At 37.3% G+C, this 24,830-nt stretch overlaps 1 non-coding gene across 1 annotated transcript; it reads right to left on the bottom strand.

Moving 5' to 3' along the window:
- Positions 1 to 17,200: 17,200 nt before the first annotated feature.
- LOC129395790 (U6 spliceosomal RNA) lies at positions 17,201 to 17,305 on the bottom strand. Its single transcript, XR_008623004.1, has one exon. It is a non-coding gene; the product is annotated as a U6 spliceosomal RNA (small nuclear RNA).
- Between the last annotated feature and the right edge of the window lie 7,525 nt (positions 17,306 to 24,830).

Raw genomic sequence — 24,830 nt, 5'->3', positions numbered from 1 at the left:
TTCAATGCAAACCAAGCATTTGGCTACTAAGGAACCTCATCACTGGAAAATATTGTTATCACCTGTTGGGACAAGGCCTTTCAGAACCAGGTCGGGGAAGCAACTTGCCTAGGTCAACAACATTTTGAAGAATCCGAGAAGAGAACACAATGGAGAAGCTTTATAGACAATTCTTCTGTGTCAGACTTTAATCACTTTTTGCAGTTCCCAACACTAAATCAATCATGGTACCAATTAGATGCTCCAAGTGTTTGGAGAGCACGTGCAGGGTTATATTGGATCTGTGAAACAAAGGCTTATCAATTACTACCCCATAAATGGACAGGACCATGTGTATTAGGAACAATAAGGCCATCCTTTTGCCTACTCCCACTGCAGCAAAGGGAAGATCTAAGCTATCTGGTCTATGATGAAGGCAGAAAAAGAATTAGAAGAACTGTGTTTACAAAAACAAATACTGTGGAAAAAATAGAGACTAACATTAAAAAAGACATTAAAATAGGGAGCTAGAAAGATAACGAATGGCCCCCTGAACAAAATTATCAAATACTATGGGCCAGTCACCAGGGCACAAGATGGGTCATTGGGACACTGTACTTCTATTTATATGTTAAACCATAACATATAAATAGGTTAAATCATAAGGTTTCAAGCAGTTCTGGAAATTAGTCAATAAAACAGCCCGAGCCTTAAGACTTGCTAGCCATACAGGTGACCCAGATGACAGATGTCATTTATCAGAAAAGGTTAGCACTGGATTAATCTTTTAGCTTCAGAAGGAGGAGTTTGTGGAAAACTTAACGAATTGCTGCTTACAAAATGATGACAATGGAAAAGTTGTCATGGAAATCACTGCCAGGATGCAAAAGTTAGCTCATGTTCCGGTCCAGAAGTGCTCTTGTTGCAAACTGAATTCACTCTTTGGAGGATGGTTTTCACAGTTTAGAGGCTTTAAAACTTTAATAATAGGCTTTGTAGCCATAATAGGTGGATGCCTACTGCTTCTCTGTCTCCTGCCACTTCTCATCAGAAGCATCCAATCCACCATAGAAGCAGTAGTAGACAGACATACCACCACCCAAATAAAGGCTCTGCAAAGTACCAACTGGTATCCCAGGATGAGTATGTACCCACTCAAGAAGAAATAGTTAACAGTGGTGCTCTTTACTAATCTACATTTGTGCTGAGCACCAAAGGGCAGAAATGAAGAATGAATTAATGATATCAACTATAACTTAATAGTAGTAGTGATAGAAATTTTAAAATCCTCTTAAAGTTGCTGCAAAGTGTGAACCTCCTTACACTCAAGTTAAAAGAGAAAACAGCCTGTCTTCTCTCTGAGGTCAGTGGATCTTATCTATACTCCCCAACTTCACATTCCTACAAGTCCAGTGAGTTCCTGCTTACCTCCCTAGCACTGCTGCAGGAGCAGAAGACCAAGAAGTTTAGATTGCAAGTTTAGGTTACATGTTTTTCTCAAGATGTAACAAATGTCCTAATGCTTGATTAACTGCCTGTGTTTCTGGCTTCTGTAAGTTGCTTCCCAACTCACATAGCTCCTGACTTAAGATGTTTAAAATGAGGAAAAGTCCTTTGGTCGGGGCTCAGATTTTCTGGACGTATGTCTGGCTGAGCCGGTGATCATCTTAATCAATTCTCCTGAAAGTTTTTCAGTCTCTCCAGTCTTTGATTGTCCTGCAACAATGCCACTCATAAAAATAAGAAACCATTCTTGTAATATTGAAGATAATAAAATGTTACTTCCTGTAATCATGGCAAAGAGCATTACTCAGAGTTACAGATAACAGTATGGTAAAATTGTAACTATTTCATTTAGGTGTAATCTACACGCAAGAAGCTGCACATATTTAAAGTGTAAAATTTGGTTTTGATATTTGTATATGCCTGTGACCACCACCACCTGAAGGTACTAAACATTTCTATTAGTCACAAAGTGTTCCTGTACCCCACTTGCATCCCACGCAACCCTGCACTCTTAACCTTTTTCACTTGCCGATCGGTTTGTACAGAGTTTTATATTAATGGAACCATACACCAAAACTCTTGGTTGGTTGTTTCTTTGGCTTTTTTTTTCCTTTTGGCAATTTCTTTCTAATACAGTGCTTTGATTCTACACTTTCTTTTCTACTGCACTAGGCAAAATTAAATCTATTACAAAATTATCCTTTAGTGAGACTTAACTCCCAAGTTGTCTACTGCCAGTGAACCTACAATTCTTAGAAATTTCTTCAGCAGGAAGACAAAGAGGGTGGGGCTTTTGCACAAGTGTTACCCCAAACCAAAATCTCCAGTCATTTAAGGATTCATAGTCTTTATTATCCTCCCATTTATCCTGGAGAGATTACTTGAAGACGCACACAAGAAAGAAAATAACACAAAGAAGAAACATGTAACACTAAGCCAGAAACAGTAGCACTAATCCAGCAATCAGTTCCAATTACATTAGAAAGTCAATAGGCTGCAAGAATGTCTCCATGGTAAAACTTAATTTATCTTAATAAATAGTATGAGACTAATAAGTTAATACAGTAATGCCACAGATTTATTCTGCAACATAAAAAGGCAAGTAGAAAACACTGGGAAAGCAGAGTGAGGAGGGGAAAGAATTGAGGAGGGAAATGATGACACAAACGCAGGCTGGAGTGAGACATGATTCTGTTCAGATCGTAACATGTAATAATAATAAGAAGAACCTACTTAATCTTAACTCTAAAACAATTATCTAGCCATAAATAGTAAGTGACATGATTCAACTTCCCTCTCCTAGGTCTTTGCACATCAAGTGGAACTGTAGGAAACAATATTTTAATAATTACAATACTGTCAATGCAAATTACCTGGATCTTTTCAATTCTAGCTACTGACAAACATTTAAAAGTGGTTAAAATGATAAATGAACACTGGTGGACAAACAACCTTCTAAACACAAAACAAAGCCTACAAATGCATAAAGGAAATTATATATTTTAAGAAGAGAAAACACACAGGCTGGGCACAGTGGCTCACGCCTGTAATCCCAGCACTTGGGGAAGCCTAGGAGGGGTGGATAATTTGAGGTCAGGAGCTCCATACAAGCCTGGCCAACATAGTGGAAACCTGTCCCTACTAAAAATACAAAACAAAACAAAACAAAACAAAATAATAATTAGTCAGTCATGGTGGCACACACCTGCGGTCTCAGCTACTTGGGAGGCTGAGGCATAAGAGTTGCTTAAAGCCAGGAGGTGGAGGTGCAGTGAGCAGAGATCACGCTACTGCACTCCAGCCTGGGTGACAGACTCAAACTCCATCTCAAGGAAAAAACAAACAAACAAACAAAAAATTTGCAGAGATACACAATTTCTAATATGAGAAGAAAACCCATAACATAGTGCTGAATAAATATTCTACTAGAAAAAAATAATATATAACATTATCCAACCATGTAAGAATGTGGCCAGGGGAAGGTACTATTACAAAGGATTTATACCAAAATGTTCATAATAGCCAGTGCACACTGGCAGGTTATGAGGGTTTTTCTTCCACTTTGTGATTTATGTATTATTTTAAATGCACATATTACTATTAAGAATCAGGAATAAAAACTGACATCCACCTTTTTTTTTTTTCTTTTCTTTTTCTGAGACAGAGTCTCACTCTGTCGGCCAGGCTGGAGTGCCGCGGCACGATCTCAGCTCACTACAACCTTGGACTCCCAGGCTCAAGCAATTTTTCTGCCTCCACCTCCCGAACAGCTGGGACTACAGGCGTGTGCCACCATGCCTGGCTAATTTTTGCATTTTTAGTAGAGTCGGGGTTTCACCATGTTGGCCAGGCTGGTCTCGAGCTCCTGACTTCATATAATCCATCCGTCTTGGCCTCCCAAAGTGCTGGGATTACTGGCTTGAGCCACTGCACCCAGCCAACGTCCACCTCTTTTTTAAAGGAATGCCACCTAAGAAAGGGAAGGAACATCTAAACTTGGCAGAACGGCAGGTATCCAGGCTCTGCAAGGCAGTCACAGGCCCGTGGAGGCTAGTCTTCCCAGCAGGTAGATCCCTGCTGACAAGCAAATTCTCAATACACAAATACCTGTTTGTTTTAGTTTAATTATAATTTGAAATGTCACATAATTTGTTTCATCCACAAGGAACTTAATATTTCTCAGTAAAAATCAATCAAGGATTTCTACAGGCCATGTTGTGGCAGCTAATATGAGACTTGCCCTCCCACAAAAACAATTATAAATCTTGTCAATAGAAAATGGACAATATTTATAAAATACCTGTTTTCAGAGATTAGATACTGTGACCTCAGGGAGAAGAGAAACAACGCCACGTGTCCCACATAAGCCCAGCTTCCTACATAAAAAATTTTAACATTTTATAGGGCAGAAGCCAGGTGGAGGGACGCAGCTGCTCTGAATTTAGAAGGCTGAGGCCAGAATTTAGGGAAACTGACAACATTTGCAAAATACTGAAAAGCGGCAAGGAAGAAAAAGAATTGCAGAAATACGCAAAGTGTCCCACTTGAGTATTACTGAGTGCTAGTATGCACACCATACAGGATAAGATTATGTCTGGCCAGGTAAAGGATAACCAGTTAAGATGAACCTGAGCCACCCGCAGAGACTACAGAGTTGGAGAGAGATCAAGTTTTGACTAGCCAGAGTTTAGAGGCATCTCTGAACCAGCAAGGATTTCAGTAGATATCAGAAGAATCCCAGCAGGATCATGCTCTAGTAATAGGATTAAATTAGCATTACAATAAAGTAGCCCACTCTAACACAGTTTAAGAACAAGCCTTGAAGAGATCAAGTTGACCCACAAGTTGCTAAACTAATTTAATAAAGATCAAGATGTTTTAAAGACAGAAATAAAAATTTCAGACATTAAATATAACATTTATATACTCAGTATGGGCCTATTACAAAGGGCAACAAATTTTAAACAGAAACACACCCTAAAATGACATAGATAATGGACTTAACAGACACAAAATGAAGCATTATAAACTGCTGAAATATTTAAATGAAGCCATATACATATTAGAAAAGAATTAAAAAGGTATTTAAACAAGAACAATGACAGAAACCCATGCAACATCCGGCGATTACAACACCTGGAATAAAAAAATTCATTGGGAGGGCTTAACAGCAGACTAGATACTAAAAAAGACAAATATCAGTAAATTTAATGACAGAGGAGAAGAAACTATCAAAATGAAATTATGGAAGAAAAAAAAAAAGACTGAGAAAAAAGTAAAAGAGCTTCAGTGACATGTGGGAACATCAAGTGGTCTAATATTTAGTGTTATGTCCCAGATAGAGGAGTTTGGGCAAAAGGAAAGAAATTAAACATAAAGGCTGAAAATCTTGAAACTGGATAAAAACCATGAAACTTCAGATACAAGAAGCCTGGCAAATCCAATCAAGACAAATCAAAACACATCCGACCTAAATTTCTGAAAGCCAGTCAAAACAGGAAAAACTTTCAAAATACCCAGAGAGAAAGGCACAGAGGATAAAGAAGAGGCATGGTAAGAATTCCTGCACAGATTTTTTCGGGGGACTACAGAAGCCATAAAAGTTCTGAAAGGCAGAGATACAAAATAAAGACTGTCAAATGAAAACTTCAAAATATTTTTCAAAGATGAAGGCAAAATAAAGACAATTTTCAAAGAAACAAACCTGAGATAATCTCTAGCAGACTTCACTACAAGACATGTTGAAAGAAGTTCTTAGTACTAAAGGAAAATGGCAGGAAATGGAAACCTCGATCAACCACAAGAAAGAGGAGTCTCAGAATAGGTAAACATACGGGTAAATGCAAGATTACTTTCATTTTTTACTATCTTTAAAATATGCTTAACTACTTTAAACGAAAAATAGTAATGCACCATATGTCTGATAATATGTAGAAGTAAGATACACAACAAATACAAAGGATGGGAAGGAAGCTGTGGACATCTACTGTGCAAGACTTTGACACCATAAGTGACACAGAAAAAAGATTGTGATAAGTTAAAAACATATTGGAAACATGACAAGGACACAAAGCAGAAAAATGCACATAGCCAATTAGCCAATAATAATTAAATGGAAATATAACACAGCACCCAAGAAGAAGAAAAGAAATAAAGGACTGGGATAAGTAGAAGCTAAACAGTAAAATGATTGACTTCAGTTCAACCATGTTAATGATTACAATAAATGGACACCATAAAAATGCAGAAATTCTTAGAATAAAAAAGCAGTACCTACCTTTACTATGTTAAGAAACACATTTTAAATTCAAAGAAACAGATACATAAAACATAAAATTATGGATAAAGATATATCATGTAAACACTAATCAAAAAAAGAGCCAGAGTTACCACAGTAGTAAAGGAAAATGTAGATTGTCTCAACAAAGGATACTACCGGGAATAATGAAAAAAGGTCAATTCAAGAAAATACAGTAATTTGGAATGTGTATGCACCCAGTAACAGTGCTTCAATATATGTAAGGAAACAACTAACAGATTCAAAAGGAGAAATAGTTAAATTTACAAAAACTATGAGATCTTAAAAGTTTTTTCATGTGTTTTTTGGCTGCATAAATGTCTTCTTTTGAGAAGTGTCTGTTCATGTCCTTCGCCCACTTTTTGATGGGGTTGTTTGTTTTTTTCTTGTAAATTTGCTTGAGTTCATTGTAGATTCTAGATATTAGCCCTTTGTCAGATGAGTAGGTTGCGAAAATTTTCTCCCATTTTGTAGGTTGCCTGTTCACCCTGATGGTAGTTTCTTTTGCTGTGCAGAAGCTCTTTAGTTTAATTAGATCCCATTTGTCAATTTTGTCTTTTGTTGCCATTGCTTTTGGTGTTTTGGACATGAAGTCCTTGCCCATGCCTATGTCCTGAATGGTAATGCCTAGGTTTTCTTCTAGGGTTTTTATGGTTTTAGGTCTAATGTTTAAATCTTTAATCCATCTTGAATTGACTTTTGTATAAGGTGTAAGGAAGGGATCCAGTTTCAGCTTTCTACATATGGCTAGCCAGTTTTCCCAGCACCATTTATTAAACAGGGAATCCTTTCCCCATTGCTTGTTTTTGTCAGGTTTGTCAAAGATCAGATAGTTGTAGATATGCAGCGTTATTTCTGAGGGCTCTGTTCTGTTCCATTGATCTATATCTCTGTTTTGGTACCAGTACCATGCTGTTTTGGTTCCTGTAGCCTTGTAGTATAGTTTGAAGTCAGGTAGTGTGATGCCTCCAGCTTTGTTCTTTTGGCTTAGGATTGACTTGGCAATGCAGGCTCTTTTTTGGTTCCATATGAACTTTAAAGTAGTTTTTTCCAATTCTGTGAAGAAAGTTATTTGTAGCTTGATGGGGATGGCATTGAATCTGTAAATCACCTTGGGCAGTATGGCCATTTTCACGATATTGATTCTTCCTACCCATGAGCATGGAATGTTCTTCCATTTGTTTGTATCCTCTTTTATTTCCTTGAGCAGTAGTTTGTAGTTCTCCTTGAAGAGTTCCTTCACATCCCTTGTAAGTTGGATTCCTAGGTATTTTATTCTCTTTGAAGCAATTGTGAATTGGAGTTCACTCATGATTTGGCTCTCTGTTTGTCTGTTGTTGGTGTATAAGAATGCTTGTGATTTTTGTACATTGATTTTGTATACTGAGACTTTGCTGAAGTTGCTTATCAGCTTAAGGAGATTTTGGGCTGAGACAATGGGGTTTTCTAGATATACAATCATGTCATCATCACTGGCCATCAGAGAAATGCAAATCAAAACCACAATGAGATAGCATCTCACACCAGTTACAATGGCAATCATTAAAAAGTCAGGAAACAAGAGGTGCTGGAGAGGATGTGGAGAAATAGGAACACTTTTACACTGTTGGTGGGACTGTAAACTAGTTCAACCATTGTGGAAGTCAGTGTGGTGATTCCTCAGGGATCTAGAACTAGAAATACCATTTGACCCAGCCATCCCATTACTGGGTATATACCCAAAGGACTATAAATCATGCTGCTATAAAGACACATGCACACGTATGTTTACTGCGGCATTATTCACAATAGCAAAGACTTGGAACCAACCCAAATGTCCAACAATGATAGAATGGACTAAGAAAATGTGGCACTATACACCATGGAATACTATGCAGCCATAAAAAAGGATGAGTTCATGTCCTTTGTAGGGACATGGATGAAATTGGAAATCATCATTCTCAGTAAACTATCGCAAGAACAAAAAACCAAACACCGCATATTCTCACTCATAGGTGGGAATTGAACAATGAGATCACATGGACACAGGAAGGGGAACATCACACTCTGGGACTGTGGTGGGGTGGGGGGAGGGTGGAGGGATAGCATTGGGAGATATACCTAATGCTAGATGACGAGTTAGTGGGTGCAGCGCACCAGCATGGCACATGTATACATATGTAACTAACCTGCACAATGTACACATGTACCCTAAAACTTAAAGTATAATTAAAAAAAAAAGAAAAAAAAGTTCTTTTCAGTAGTTAAGAGAACAAATGGTAGAAAACAGGTAAAATTATAAAGCTTTTAAACCACAGTTTCCATCAATTTGACTGAATGGACATTTACAGAACATCCACACAACAACAGAGCAAAGACTCTTTTTAAGCTCACATGGAATACTGACTCAGAGAGTTCATATGCTGGGCCATGTCACAAGTTTCAATACATATGAAAGGATTGAAATAGAACAGAATATGTTCTGTGATCATAATAGAATTAAATAAATTACAAGACATTGGGAAAATCCCTAGCTATCTGACACATAACGATGTATTTCCAAATAATCAACGGTTAGAAAAAAAAAATCATTAAAGGAAATTGAAAATATTTTTAACTAAATGACAATGAAAATGTGGTATATCAAAATTTGTGTGACACAGGTAAATAATGCTTAGAAAGAAGTTTACAGGTCTAAAATTTATAAATAGAAAATAAGATATAAAAATCAAAGGACTAACTTCCACTTTAAGAAAATAACAAAAATTAAACATAAATTTTGCGGAATGAAGGAAATAAAAAGCAGAAATCAATAACAGAGAAAATGAACAGACAATGTCAATGAAACCAAAAACAACTGCCTTGAAACAATCACTAAAATAGAGACAGGATATAAATTACCAATGTTAGGAGTGAAAGAAGGAAGCCAACAAGGGCTAAAAAATAACAATGGAATAGTATAAACTTTATGCCATTAATGTTGTCAACATATAAAATGAACCAATTTTCTGAAAAACAAATTTCCAATGAACAAGAAAATCTAACTCTATACCAAAGAAATTCAATTCACAATCAAATGTTTTCCCAAAAAGTAAATTCTTGGATTAGATCATTTCAAGAGTGAATTTTTTCAACATTTAAAAAATAAATAAGACAAATTTTATGCCAACTGTTAAAAATATTACAGGAGGCTTTAAAAAAAATCCGCAACTTACCTCTAGACATCAAACTAAAGACAATAAAAAAGCCAATACAGATTCATCTATTTCATGAATATGAGCACCAAACGTCCTAAACAAAACATCAGCAAATCTAACACTGTGACATATGAAAGATACTCAGCATGACTCCATGAGGTTTATGCCAGTAACACAAGTTTGGTGTGACTAATATGAAATCAAAATACCATACCATATTAATAGATAAAGGAAAAAATTGTTACAGTATCTCTACAGATACAGAAAAGCTTTGGAAAAATCTAACACTTATTCATGACAAAAGCCCTCAGAAAACTAGGACTAGAAAGAATTTCCTCATCCAGAGAAACAAAACAGGACACATGACCAAGAGGACATGCAGACAGACAGCAAAACAATCACGTGAAACAATGTTCAGCACAATTAGCCATCACAGAAACACAAACTGCAACCACAATAAGATGTCACTGCACACCTGTCAGAATGACTAAAATAAAAACTGATGACTGAATGTGGCAAAAACACAGAGAAACCAGATCAATCATCTGGTGCCGGTGAGGATATGTAAAAGTACAGCCACTGTGGAAAATAGTTTGACAGCCCCTTTGAAAGCTACACTGTGTGATCCAGGAACTGCTGCATGCACACACACCCCAGCACCATTCTCAGATAAGGAGGTGCTGTTCCCTGACATATGACTTCACGATTTAACAGCTACCTGGTTTTCCTTACCCCCAGGGAAGCAGGTAAAAGGCAACTGTCAACAGGGAAGAGTCAATGCCAAGCCCAGCATCTCCATCTGCTCAGTAGAATCTTATTTCCTTCATTCAGTGACCATACAGAAATGTAAAATGTCATAACTCTGAAAATATAAATTATGCATAGTATCCTACATAATTTAAATAAACAATCACAGAGCATTCGGAATTAAAAACCCGTGAAAACAAATCATCTGAGTAGCACCTCACTGCCTGGCTTTGACCAACAAGCCTGACCTAGATCAGCAGACTTTGAACAATTTTCAAACAGAACTTCTGACTTGAAGACTAATGGAGCTTATGTGACATACAGAGAGAAAAGAGAAGAAAGAAAAACATTTCTATGTTCCTGAGAAAGAAAAAATTAAAAACAGAATATTCATTTGCAAATATCTGGTTTTACTGATTTGAAATTCTACACTTGCAGACACGTAACTTCAAGTTGGCAAGCATCAATACGAAATGGCAAAAGGGAGGGCAAACAGTCAAATTAGAAATAAAAATTTCTGGCTGGGTGTAGTGGCTCATATCTGTAATCTCAGTACTTTGGGAGATGAAGGTGAGAGGATTGCTTGAGGCCAGGAGTTCAGGACCAACATGGGCAATACCGCAAGACCCCATCTCTACAAAAAACCTTAAAAATTAGCTTGGCGTGGTGTGCACCTGTACTATCTACTCAAGAGGCTGTGGAGACAGCATCACTTGAGTCCGGGAGTTTGAGGCTGCAGTGAGCTATGATCATATCACTATTCCAGTCCAGGTAACAGTGACAATCTGTCTCTTAAAAAATAAAATAAATCGAAAAAGAAAAGGGACATTAAGAAGAGCAGGAGGTGAAATAGAGGGAGAGAGAGGGCCAGGAGGGGGAGGAAGAGGAGGAAGAAGAGGAGAAAGAGGAGAAGAAAGAAAACCTAAGTTCGAGGAAACTCCAGAATTACCTAAAACTGAATAATGTGCTAAGCTATCACAGAAACTATTTTGGCATGATTCTCAATGAACCTACATAAGGAATAAAGAAATTACAAAACAAATTCTCAATGCATTAAATAAATTAGCTGGTCTAAACAGAAACAGATGTGAAACCTGGAAACTACTATTAAAAATAAAAGAATGCAGTAGTCTCGATGCTGCTCACCCCCAGAGCCGGCAGCCATTGCATGCAGCTCTTTGCCACTTTCAGCTTCCACTAAGTTTCACCATCTAGTTTATCAGTTCGAATAAAACATGAACCTTGGAAGTAGAGAACAAAAATTTACCACTCTTGAATTGTGTTAGAGAAGGTTTTTCCTGAGCTACAGGTGCTATTAAAGCATAATTCCAAGGCACAGTGGGACAAAGAAATAACAATCTAGATATTCCCACAAACAAAACTCCTTAAAAACCTTTTTTTTTTTTTACACAATCTTCCTTGATTCGCAGAACGAGTCTGCTGAAAAGATGTAGGTCATTTAATTTTTTTTAGTTAATCATTTATTTTCTATTTTCTGTTCTTGCCTATCAAGGTTTAACATTAATCAGTCTATTTTACAAAAACTAGAGTGATTGTTGCTACTTTCAATCCATGTTTGGATAAGAACAGAAACAGAAAAACATGCAAGAGTGTGTGATACAATCTTGCTAATAAAAATATCAGGCAGGTGGATCATGAAGACAGGAGTTTGAGACCAGCCTGACCAACATGGTGAAACCCCATCTCTACTAAAAATACAAAAATTAGCCAGGCCTGGTGGCGCACACCTGTAATCCCAGCTACTCAGGAGGTTGAGGCAGGAGAATTGCTTGAATCTAGGAGGCAGACATTGCAGTGAGCCAAGATCATGCCATTGCACTCCAGCCTGGATGACAGAACGAGACTCTGTCTCAAAAAAAAAAAAAAAAAAAAAAAAAAATCAGATTTACCATCAATCATCATAAAAAAAAGTTCAATCATAAAACGACAGCTATAATACTAAGATCCAGGTGTTTTTACCATATGCTCACAGGCCTATTTAGTTTCAAACATGGAAAAATATTCTATTACAAAAATCCATTGCTCTTTGACCATTGCCATCATCCTACTTCTCAGAATCTATTCTAATAACGGAAGAGCAAAAGCAAAAGATGACACACAAGACTGCTTCTTGCAGGATTATTTATAACAACAGAAGATTTTTGTGAAACAAAGGGGGAACAAACAGTACTAGCTGAATGAAGCAGAGCAAATGCAGCAGTAAAGACAGAGAAAGGAAGAAAGGAAAGCAAACATGATGACCTCAAGGTATTGTTATGGAAATATCTCAAGGATATAGACAGTGAAATGGAGATTGCAAGGTGCAGCACATATATATAGAAAATACATTATAGTTAAGAACAAGGGAAGGAGAGAATTTGTGTATGTTCATACATATCCGTATGCATGTATAACTTTGTATATGTGCATGTTCATCAGTGTATGGATATGCATCTGTGTATTTGTGTGTGCATATTCAGCGTGTGCATGAGTGTCTAATCTGCATTGTGTGATGTGTGTGTGCAAGCATATCTGTATGTGCACATGCACATGTATGTTTGTGTACATGGGTATCTGTGTGTGTATAACTGTGCATACGAGCACCTCAGGATCTGTTCGTGTGTGTGCATATTGGTGCGTGAACATTTATGTGTGGATGAATGTGTGCCTGTTTATCCGTGCATGCATCTGTGTATGTTAGGGCATGCAAATCTGTTCCTATTTGTGCCTGTGAGTGCATCTGTGTGTCTGCAAGTGCTTCTGCGTGTGTCCACATATATCTGTCCAGACATGTATGTGTGCGTAATACCTACAGAGGGAGGAAGGGGACAGGAACAGATGCTAGGCCTTCTGAATATTTCTTATTTTATACTGTTCACTTTGAAATAAGATACATTTTGGCCAGGTCCGGTGACTCACGCCTATAATCCCAGCACTTTGGGAGGCCAAGGTGGGTAGATCACTTGAGGTCAGGAGTTCAAGGCCAACCTGACAAACATGGTGAAACCCTGTCTCTACTAAAATACAAAATTAGCCAGGCGTGGTGGCACAGGCAGGTAATCCCAGCTACTTGGAGAGAACTGCTTAAATCTGGGAGGCTCAGATTGCAATGGGCGTAGATTGCACCATTGTGCTCCACTCTAGGCGACAAGAGCGAAACACCATCTCAAAAAAAAAAATTTATATATATATATATATATATATATATATATTTCATATAATTAAAAAGTCAATTATACACCAAACTTTTTAAACTCCTAAAAAATAAAAAGCAGCATATATTATTCGGAGGTTAATCAAAGAGAAAATTTATCCAAGTGACTTTTGAGGTTTCAGAGTTTTGTTTTTTTTTTTTTTTCCTTTTTTAGGGCCCCTTCTGTCACTCAGGTTGGAGTGCAGTAGAGTGATCGTGGCTCACTTTAACCTCAACTTCCTGGGCTCAAGCAATTCACTTGCCTTAACCTCTTAAGTAGTTGGAACTATAGGTATGTGTCACAATGCCTGGCTAATTATTTTCAATTTTTGAACAAATGGGGTCTCGCTATGTTGCCCAGGCTGGTCTCAAACTTTTGGACTCAACCAGTCCTCCCACTTCAGTCTCCCCAAGTACTGGGATTACAGGTATAAGCCATGCTTGGCACCCAGCCAGAAAAATTTTAATTATAAAATAAAATAGTTCAAAATACTACACAAGTGTAGGTATGCCTAGAAAGTTATTACAAGGCAAATACTCTCTAAACAACCGCAAGGTCCCCTAGGAGACCCTCCAGTGTTCCAACCTGAACACAGTCCCCTCTTCTTTCCCAAGATGGATCACTTCCACCTCCTTGATTTGCATAAGAGTTTATGCCCAAATGGACACCTTCAGACACTAGAGCTGAGTTCTGCCCATCCTCGCTATCTTCAAAGTCATGTTTAATCTATAGGTCCCCTTCACCACTACCTCTGATTCACCTGCTGAAAGGCCTTCATTTGGCTGTCTGCATACTTGTGGTCCAGGGTGACTGGCTCTTACATCCACCTAGAGCCCAGCCTATGCTCCAGCTGGCACTCAGCAACACAGCAATGCTGCCACCCAGAGGCACTAGGTCCAGGTTCTCCTCTGCTGTTGTGGTGGCCACTCATGCTCAGCACCCAGACAGACACTATATCACTAAAGGATGGAAAGGGAGATGACCTGTCCTCCTTTTTACTTTCAGCTGGAACAGAAGCAAACAGGTCAGCTTCTACCCTTTCGGGCCAGGTGTGGTCACACAGTAGAACAGCTCCTGCAGGAAAGGGTGGCTCCCTGTTCCTCTTCACCTACATTTTGAGACAATGAACTGGCACTGCCAACCCCAGATGGTGACCAGTGGGGTGAGCTCCAGTATTTCATGAGTTTCAATACAATGTGATTAATAATAATACCAATTGTTATTACTATGGGATAATATAATTAGAATGTTAAATATTATAATGTAATAACAACAATTATTATTATTACAGAATCTCATATTGTCCCATGATTGGCCAATGGGAATCTTTTCATGTGGTGCTTTAGCACTGGCAACATGAACCTAGTAGACTTTGGTGATTTCACTGCAATCTGATATTATAAGATGCTCATTGCTACTGTACTGGACATTGCTTCGAGGTATTTTCAGTAGACAGAGCAAGAAGAGAGCGAGGGGGAGAGAGAACTAACAAACATAAGTTAACTCGTGAGTTCCTACTGACATTGCCAATTCCAAGTCAATACACAGGATGTTTTATTTAGCCTCTTCTATCCTACAGCTGCATGTCCTTTCTTTCATATTGAGAATCCTGATTTTCAAGAACTCGGGGGAAGACAGAATTAGATTTCTAACAGGCTCTGTGGCTGTGGGTGGTGTGTTTGGATCTGCCAGCATTTTGAGCTTTGTAGAGCAAAGTGATCATTTCATTTTATAGTAAATGCTGTATAGGAGTTCTTGGCTCTAACTAGTTGCTTAGTCTCTCCTCTTAGATATATGTGTTAATTTAAAAATCAACAATCTTATTGAGCTCTAATGGCCACACAATAATCCTCATGCTTAACATATAAAAGCTGATGTGTTATGGCGCATGTGCACATCTGTGAAACCACCATTAACATCATGACATCTCCATAATCACGAAGGTATATACACGCCCTCTTCTGCTGACTGCAGGTGTGCAGCAATCTGCTTTATGTTGCCAGCTCTGTTGCTGTTGTTGCAAGGATTTGGGAACGTATGACAACTGTTGCACAACCATCTCCAAGGATTTGAGAACTGCATATGACTTAATAGACAGAAACTGAACTGTACCTTCTAGTGGGACATATCCTAAGGGAAAAAAAATTACAAATTTTAAATAACCTTCCATTACCATAACATTCATGTTCACGTTAGTGCTGTAATACGGAAACACATATACACATATGCAAGCATGAGCTGCCATCACTTTGCACAGTTAACATGGGAACATAAACATGACCATTTAAGCTAAATCCATGCAGTGTAATCTTAATAATTAAAGGGAAAATGGCAGTCATTTCATGGCTATTAAAAACTTGTCAGAAGACTGAAACTTTCTTCCTGTCAATTATAAATGTATGTAGAGACAAAAAGAATAGAACTAGTGTTCACTGAGTACACTGTAATTTAAACAGGGAAACACTGATAATAAGTGTCTTCTTTCTTAAAATCTTACAGAAGTTTGAACACAACTTGCCTCCTCCTCATCACACAATTTATGATACAAAGACAGCATCTTCTCAAGGTTTGGGCACTACCATGTGGCCATGGAAACTTGAGATGAGCTTACATTGTGTACTGTAGAGGCTTTCAGTGTCATGAAACACACCTGAGAATTCCTTTAATGTGAAATTTTTTGTTGGCATCACTTCCTTCAGGACAGCTTAATCTTTTTCAGCACAATGATTTTCCCCATTTATGTCAGTAAGTTCAACTTCACTCAGTTCCTCTGGTTTGACAGTGGCCTGAAGGGCAGCGGTGTGAAGAATCCATTCACTTTCCCCCAGCTTCCTTCAAAGCCATGATTGCACCTTGCATTCCAGCCTGAGTGACAGAGTGAGACCCTGTCTCACACACACACATACATGAAAAAGGTGAAAGGGTAATAAGAATATATGCTGTCTTAACATAAATCTAAGAAAGTAGGAAGGACTATATTAATATTAGAACAAACAGACTTCAGAACAAAAAAAAATTAGCACAGACAAGAAATTTACAGAAAGATAAAAAGGTATGGTAATCCTAAATGTGTACACACCAAACAAAAAAAAAATCTAAAAAAACCTGTGTAGCACAAACTGATTGAACTGAAAAGAAAATCAGGTAAATTAACATTTACACTTAAAGGCTTCAATATCCTTCTCTTGACAATTAATAGAACAATGAGAGAGAAAGCAAGGATATAAAATACAGCAAGGATACAAAATCATCAACCAACAGGATCTAATAATCATTTAAATTTTTTTTCACTCAAACAACAGAAAACACATTCTTTTCCAGAGCCAGAACACTCCCCCAAAAGAAGTCTCCAGGGCCAGATGTTATCACTGAGAATGTTAGCAATTATACGACACCAAGTGCACAGAGTCTCTTTCAGGAAATAAAAGAAAAGAGAGGGGCCAGATGAGGTAGGTCATGCTTGTAATCACAGCACTCTTGAGAGGCGAAGTTGAGAGAATCACTCGAGCTAAAGAGTTTGAGAACAGCCTGAGCAACATTGATAGGCCCTGTCTCTACAAAACACTAAAACAATTGGCTGAGCCCAGTGGTGCACACCTGCAGTCCTAGCTACTCAGGAGGCTGAGGCGGGAGGATCACTTGAGCCCAGAAGTTCAAGGCTATGGTGAGCTATCATAGCTATCACTGCATCACTATACTTCAGCCTAGGGGACAGAACAAGACCCTGTCTCTTTAAAAAAAAAAAAAGGAAAGAAGGAAAAGAGAATACTTCCTAATCCATTTTATGAAGCCACTATTTTTTTTTAATGGAACACTTCACAAATTTGCATTTTATCCTTGTGCAGGGGCCATGTTAATCTTTGTATCATTCCAATATTTAGTATATATGCTGCTGAAGTGAGCACTGTGAGGCTACTATTATCCTCATACCAAAAAAAGGGGAAAACAGTACCAGAAAACTACATACATACATCCATAATAAACAGACACAGAAACACAACAGAATATTAATGTACATAATAATGCAAAAATACATAAGAAGAACTATAAATCATGGCCAAGTATGATGTATTCCAGGGGTGCAAGGCTGGGCCATTACTTAAAAATTAATCAATGTAATCTATCATATGAATAGACTTTAGAAGAAAAATCACATAATATAAAATTGAATTTTTAAAAATATGTGACTAAATGCAGAAGATACGTCAACAACTTTCAGAAAGTGTTGCTATTTGTACATAACATGATTTTGTGTATATTTATGTATATATATACACACATATACAATTCAAAGAATTCATAAGGTTGCAGATATAAGATAAAAATTAACTATATTTCCATATGTAAGCAATGAATACATGGACACCAAAGTTAGAAATATGCATACCATTTGCAATTGCTTTAAAAAATGAAAAACTGAAATGTAAATTTAATAATATACTCATAGGATTTACATGTGGAAATCTACAAAATGTTGATGAAAGTTATTGAGAGATCTAAACAAATGGAAAGATATAACATGAACTAGACGATTTAAAATAAAGACGTCAATTCCACTCAAAGTGACAAACAGGTTTAACTTAATGACTATCATAGTCCCAGGAAAATTTTTTTAAAAAGATATAGGTAAGATTATGCATAGATAGGCAAAGTTGTTTGGAACAGCTAAAACAATGGGGAGGAAAAATGAATGAAAAATGGGAGAAATTAGCCCATCAGATTTTAAGTCTAGTCAGATAGCTACAGTAATCGAGATAGTTTGATACGGGAGAAGGAACAGAAACACGGATCAGTGGAATAAAATGGAGAACCCAGAGAGAGTCCCCCCAACATAAAAATATGACAGCTAATTTTGATGCATGCACAAAAGCAATTTATGGAGAACAGAGTCTTCGCAATAAATGATGCTAGAGCATTTGGATATACATAGCCAAACAACCACAAAGCCTTGACCTAAACCTTACATCTTGTACAATAATTACCTTGAAACACATCACAGATCTCACTGTACAACTTTTAGGAGAAGAACACAGAAGAAATACTCAGGGCGTAGGGCTTGATGAATTCCTAGATAGGACATCAAAGGCATAACCCATAAAAGAAAAAAAAAAATAGATCAGTTGCACTTTAACAAAATTAAATACTTTGAATATGTAAAGATCTTTGCAGAAGATGAGAACATGCTGAACATCATTAGCCATGAGGGAAATGCAAATATAGACCATGATGAAGTATCACTACACACATGGGCCAGATGTGGCAAAACTAGAGTCTTATGAACTGTTGGTGGGAGTGTAAAGTAAAACAGTAACTCTGGAAGACCGTCTGTCAGTCTTTTTTTTTTTTTTTTTTTTTTTTGGAGAAGGAGTCTCACTCTGTCGCCCCGGATGGAGTGCAGTGGCGCGATCTCAGCTCACTGCAACCTCTGCCTCCCTGGTTCAAGTGATTCTCCTGCCTCAGCCTCCCGAGTAGCTAGGACTACAGGTGTGTGCCACCACACCCAGCTAATTTTTGTAGTTTTAGTAAAGATGGGGTTTCACCATGTTGGCAAGGCTGGTCTTGAACTCCTTACCTCAAGTGATCCACCCACCTCGGCCTCCCAAAGTGCTGGGATTACAGGCATGAACCACTGCACCCAGCTCCTGTCAGTCTTAAAACAAACATAATTACCACAAAACCCAGCAACCTCACTCCTGGACATTTGTCACAGAAAAATAAAAACATTTGTCCACAAAGAAGTTGTACATAATTGTTCAAAGCAGTTTTATTTACAACAAAAATCCGTATACAACAAAAAGCTTCAACCAACAATGGTGAATGGTTAAAAAATATTGTGGTGCATACATCCATGAAATCCTAGTTAGCTGTAAAAAAGGAATGAAATATTGACATACACAATAACCTGGATGGATCTCAATAGTGTTGTGCTAAGTAGAAAGTGTCTCCAAAGGTCATGAATGGTTTATTTCATTTACACAGAATTTCAGAAATGACAAATTTATTGAAATGGAGAACTAATTTATGGTTGCCCTGGGTGAGGACACCCCTGGGCTTGGAAGCAGAGGGATGGCTGAGCCCACGAGGTTAGTGTGAGGGAGATCCTCACAGTAGTGCAACAGTTCTGCACTTTGACTGTGTTGATGGTGATAGGAACCCATATTTAAGATGAAATAACACAGCCCGATGTGCACACACTGTACCAGTGTCAATACCCTGATCTGATATTCTACTACAGATAAGCTGTCAACCACTGGGGTAATCTAGGTGAAGGGGAAACACAGGATCGCCCTGTACTATCTTTGCAACTTCCAAGGAGTCAAATAGTTATTTCAATATAAAAGTTATTTTTTAAAAAAGGTGTTGTTCACTCTAGGAATAAGTTTTGAATAACAAATTAAAAGCTCTCAGTTTAGGTCGATGATACAACTGCAATCTATCTTTTCTCTTAAAATGTATCTATATAACTTTGCTATACTAGTATTAAAATATTCATATTTCACAAATAAATTGCTCTTCATAACAGCCCTTCCCAAACATGAACAGTCTTAAATTTTAGAAATGGACAAAATTTCAGCAGTGCTAATATACTACGATGGTATTGAAGCAACAATCAGATTTAAATAATACGTAGATTTTTAAAAATATTTTTAAATAAAAAAGACCTATCAAGTTTATACATATATAGACTTTCAAATATACTTTCAAACCTTCAGTTTTAATTCTATTTTTAGGAAACAGTTATGTAACACCATAGGAAAATGGTAGCATCGATTAGACTGAACACAATATGCTCATTAGCAAACGATCTTTCATGTATGACTTGAGAAAATCTAGAAAGATTCAGAAGCAAACCACGTAAAGCTGTACAGCAGAGCCAAGGTGAAAACAAGAAACCAGGAAAGAAAGCAAAACTTCAAATACATGAATCAAAAACAGACAGAATTAAAGGAAAAAATAGATATTGCAACAGAAATATTGACAAAATTCAACACCACACTTTCAATAATTGTAGGACAACTAGATAGAAGATATATAAGGAAAAAGAAGATTTGAACAATGCTGCAGACCAACTAGTAGAGAAATCTATAGAGCATTCCACTCAATAGGAGCAGAATATAGATTTTGCTCAAGTGCATACAGAACATTCACAAGGATATCCAATGTGTTAGGACATTAAACAAAGTTGAATACATTTAAACAGATAGAAATAATATAAAGTGGCCAGGCGCTGTGGCTCATGCCTGTAATCCCAAACTTTAGGAGGCTGAGGTGGCCGATAGCCTAAGGTTGGGAGTTCGAGACCAGCCTGGTCAGCATGGTGAAACCCTGTCTCTACTAAAAATACAAAAACTAGCTGGGCACGGTGGCAGGCACCTGTAATCTCAGCTACTTGGGAAGCTTAGGCAGGAGAATCGCTTGAACCCGGGAGGCGGAGGTTGCAGTGAGCCAAGATCATACCATTGCACTGCAGCCTGGGCAATAGCGCAAGACTCCGTCTCAAAAAAAAAAAAAAAAATATATATATATATATATAATAATAATAATAATAATAGTAATAATAATAAAGTATGCACTCCAACTACAATGGAATGGAATTAGAAATCAATAACAAAGAAATTTAGAAAATTTATAAATATGTGGAAATTCATATTCATTAATAAACTATGAATCAGGCCACATAAGGCGACTCACAGCTCTAATCCCAGGACTTTAGGAGGCTGAGGTAGGAGAATCCCATGAGGCCAGGAGCTTAAGACCAGCCTGGGCAATACAGCAAGATGCTGTTTCTACAACAAAATTTAAAAGTTATTCAGGTGTGTTATGTGTGCCAGTATTCCTAGCTATTTGAGAGGCTGAAGCAGGAGGAACGCTTGACCTCAAGAGTTCAAGGTTATAGTGATCATCATAGTGAACTATAATCATGCTACTGTACTCCAGACTGGTAACAGAGCAAGAACCTGTCTCCATTTAAATAAATAAATTAATAAGGAACGAAGCAAATAAGAAATCACAAGGGAAATCAGCAAATTATTTTGAAATGTATGAAAACAATTAGAAAATACCAAACATCATGAAATACAGAAAGACAGTGCTTAGATGAAAATTTGTAGTTTTAAGTACTGGTATTGAAAAAGAAGACCCCGAAATCAATAATCTGACCTTCTGCCTTAAATAAACTATAAAAAGAAAAGTAAACTGAGAAGAAAACAAGTGGAAGGAAATAATACAAATAGAAACAAATAAATCTAATAAAGAACAGAAAAACAATTGAGAAAAATCATTAAAACCAAAAGTTGGTTATTTTAAAAGATCAACAAAATTCAGAAACCTTTAGCTAGTGACCAAGAAAAAAAGAGAAAAGAGTTCAATTATTAAAATCAGACACAAAGGGGGGTAAGTTACTACCAACATTACAGAAATAAAAAGGACTACAAAGAAATCCTGAAAACAACTGCACAGCAACAGTTGAGATAACCTAGATAAAGAGAACAAATTCTAAGAAGGACACAAACTAACAAAATTGACTCACGAAGAGGCAGACAATCTGAATAATTCTCTAACAAGTAAAGAAACTGAATTAGTAATTTTTTAAAAAAATTAAAGTCCAGTCCTGGATGGTTTCATTGGTGAATTCTACCAAACCCTTAACAAAAAACTAATAATTCCTCACAAACTCTTCCAAAAAACAGGAACACTTTCTAACTCATTCTACTAAGGCCAGTGTTACCCTGACACAAAAACAAACATAACACAAGAAAAAGCAAAAGAAAAAAACTATAAGCCAATACATACTTTATGAATAGAGATGCAAAAAGCCTTAACAAAACATTAACAAATCAAATCCAACAACACATAGGATTATACATGCATGATCAAGGGTTATTTATTCTGGCCTCTGTATTCAGTTAAAGAGATGAGCCTTTCAAGGGACTGGAAGGCCTGCAGAGCTCTCCCACTCAGCAGTCTGTGCTGTCAAAGCAATGGACTACAAGTGAGTAATTTGCATGTGACAAACTATGAAGGCAGCCTAAATGATTTTACTACACTATTCTTAGGAAGAGCAGCCGAAATATTTGAAAAAAAGAGCAGATTATACTCCAATACTGGCAAACGATGGCTTCAAAATACAAGCATTAACACTCAAAAAATAAGTATCACCAATTGCAAAGAGAATTAATAAGAAGCCTTCCAGAAGGAAAAGCAATTAGGATGAGAATCAGTTAAGGTAACACCAGCTATGGTAAATGACTAATCTTGCAAACTAAAGTGCTTAACAGTAGGAGTTTATTTCTCTTTCAAATACAGTTCATTTGGTAATGGAAGGGGAGGGGTTCTGTTCCACACATTTATTCAGGAAGCCAGACTCATGGAAGCTTTGCCATCTTTAACAAGCAGTTTCCAAGACTCTGCTAGTCGTGGCCACCTACCCAACAATGGGGAAGAGAAGAGCAGGTACCTGCAAAAGAGGTTAGGTGCAAGGCTAGATGTGATATACCAGACTTTTGGCTCCACCTTCTGCCACATTTCAGTAACATAGTCCCACCTAACAGCAGGAAAGGAAGTCTACCTGTGCTTGCAAGAGGAAAGGGAAATGAGTTGGAAAACTAGCCAGCCAGTCCCTGCCACAGTTAGGAAAACAAAAACTCACATGAAACACACATAATAAAGTAAATGTATCAAGTAGACAGAGGTCACTAGATTACCAGGTAGAGCTGAACTCCTGTTACAATGTTAATAACCATAACTACAACTGAAAGAAAACATTTTTCTCTTTCTTATGACTAAAAATGTTCCTTTTAAAAGTATGTTGTTTATAAGTAAAAACTAAATCAGTAACTCTGAAATCTAACTTATTTTTCTAGGGGTTTCATACTAAAAATAATAAGATACATGCTTAGTTTCTAATAAAAATAATAACATGCTTAGATTCCTATAAAACTGCTCATTTATTTAATAAAGTCAGAAAGGCAGGGCAGAAAGAATCTCTGGATATTACCTGATATACCTCCTTCATTTCAGAGAAGATGAAAACGTGTGCCTATTTGGCAAGGTCATACACCCGGAAATTGACCAAAGTGACTCGAACTCAGGTTTCCTGATTTCTGACAGTTTTTCTTTTTTTTTAATTTTTAACTTTTTCATGTCACTTACTATTTATTTTTATTATACTTTAAGTTCTAGGATCCATGTGCAGATGTGCAGGTTCATTACACAGGTATACACATGCCATGGTGGTTTGCTGCACCCATCAACTGGTCATCTACATTAGGTATTTCTTCTAATGCTATCCCTTCCATAGCCCCCCACCACCCAACATTCCCAGTGTGTGATGTTCCCCATGCGGTGTTTGGTTTTCTATTCCTCTGTTACTCTGCTGAGAATGATGGCTTCCAGCTTCATCTATGTCCCTGCAAAGGACATGAACTCATCCTTTTTTATGTCTGCATAGTATTCCATAGTGTATATGTACCACATTTTCTTTCTCTAGTCTATCACTGACAGGCATGTGAGTTGGTTCCATGTCTTTGCTATTGTGAATAATGTTGCTATAAACATACGTATGCATGTGTCTTTATAACAGAATAATTTATAATCCCTTGAGTATATACCCAATAATGGGACCACTGGGTCAAATGGTGTTTCTGGTTATAGATTCTTGAGGAATAGCCACACTGTCTTTCACAATGGTTGAACTAATTTACACTCCCACCAACAGTGTAAAAGTGTTCCCATTTCTCCACATCCTCTCCAGCATCTGTTGTTTTCTGACTTTTTAATGATCAGCATTCTAACTGGCGTGAGATGGTATCTCATTGTGGTTTTGATTTGCAGTTTTCTCTAACGACCAGTGATGAAGAGTTTTTTGTCATGTTTGTTGTCTGCATAAATGTCATCTTTTGTGAAGTGTCCGTTCATACCATTCACCCACTTTTGGATGGGTTTGTTTGTTTCTTGTAAATTTGTTTAAGTTGTTGGTAGCGTCTGGATATTAACCCTTTGTCAGATGGATAGACTGAAAAAAAATGTTTTCTCCCATTCTGTAGGTTGTCTGTTCACTCTTATGATAGAACAAAATTAACTTGGCCACAGTAGGCTTCTATCCAATTATCTTTTTTTTAATCTTTGTGTTTTGAAAGTTCAGGCCATATAAATAGCAACTTTTCTGTAAAGTCCACCTCTACTTAGTAGGCAAAACTATCTGTTCATACATACGGCTAAACATTTATTTTTTTTTCTTTGTTTTTGAGATGGAGTCTCGCTCTGTCACTCAGGCTGTAGTGCAGTGGCATGATCTGGGCTCACTGCAACCTCTGCCTCCAAGTTCAAATGATTCTCCTGTCTCAGCCTCCTGAGTATCTGGGATTACAGGCATGCGTCATCCAGCTAATTTTTTCATTGTTAGTAAAGATGGGGTTTCCCCGTATTGGC

Source organism: Pan paniscus, chromosome Y, assembly GCF_029289425.2.
Source record: "Pan paniscus chromosome Y, NHGRI_mPanPan1-v2.0_pri, whole genome shotgun sequence".
NCBI lineage: Eukaryota > Metazoa > Chordata > Mammalia > Primates > Hominidae > Pan > Pan paniscus.
Note: the sequence above shows the minus strand (reverse complement) of the source record. Positions and strands in the feature narration are given on the sequence as shown.